Raw genomic sequence first — 955 nt, forward strand, 5'->3', positions numbered from 1 at the left:
TGATTTATTGCGCTATCTGTAATAGCACCCGAGATATCACCAGATCTATATTGGATTTCCCCTGACCCTGAGTGTCCGGCCCCATGAGACTGTGGTTTTCTCGGCCCCTGGTGGTCCGAGGTCGTTCCCGTTGCACAGATTCATGCGCCAGGGACTCCTGCAGATAATTCACTTTGGTTTATTGCGCTATCTGTAATAGCACCCGAGATATCACCAGATCTATATTGGATTTTCCCCTGACCCCGAGTGTCCGGCCCCATGAGACTGTGGTTTTCTCGGCCCCTGGTGGTCCGAGGTCGTTCCCGTTGCACAGATTCATGCGCCAGGGCCACCTGCTGATAATTCACTTTGGTTTATTGCGCTATCTCTAATAGCACCCGAGATATCACCAGATATATATTGGATTTTTCACTGAACCTGAGTGTCCGGCCCCATGAGACGGTGGTTTTCTCGGTCCCTGGTGTACCGACGTCGTTCCCGCTGCACAGATTCATGCGCCAGGGCCTCCTACAGACAATACACTTTGATTTATTGCGCTACCTGTAATAGCACCCGAGATATCGCCAGATATATATTGGATTTTACCCTGACCCTGAGTGTCCGGCCCCATGAGACTGTGGTTTTCTCGGCCCCTGGTGGTCCGAGGTCGTTCCCGTTGCACAGATTCATGCGCCAGGGCCTCCTACAAACAATGCACTTTGATTTATTGCGCTATCTGTAATAGCACCCGAGATATCACCAGATATATATTGGATTTTCCCCTGACCCTGAGTGACCGGCCCCATGAGACTGTGGTTTTTTCGGCCCCTGGTGGTCCGAGGTCGTTCCCGCTGCACAGATTCATGCGCCAGGGCCTCCTACAGACAATGCACTTTGATTTATTGCGCTGTCTGTAATAGCACCCGAGATATCACCAGATATATATTGCATTTTACCCTGACCCTGAGTGTCCGGC

This window comes from Nomia melanderi, unplaced genomic scaffold (genome assembly GCF_051020985.1).
Source record: "Nomia melanderi isolate GNS246 unplaced genomic scaffold, iyNomMela1 scaffold0014, whole genome shotgun sequence".
Lineage (NCBI taxonomy): Eukaryota > Metazoa > Arthropoda > Insecta > Hymenoptera > Halictidae > Nomia > Nomia melanderi.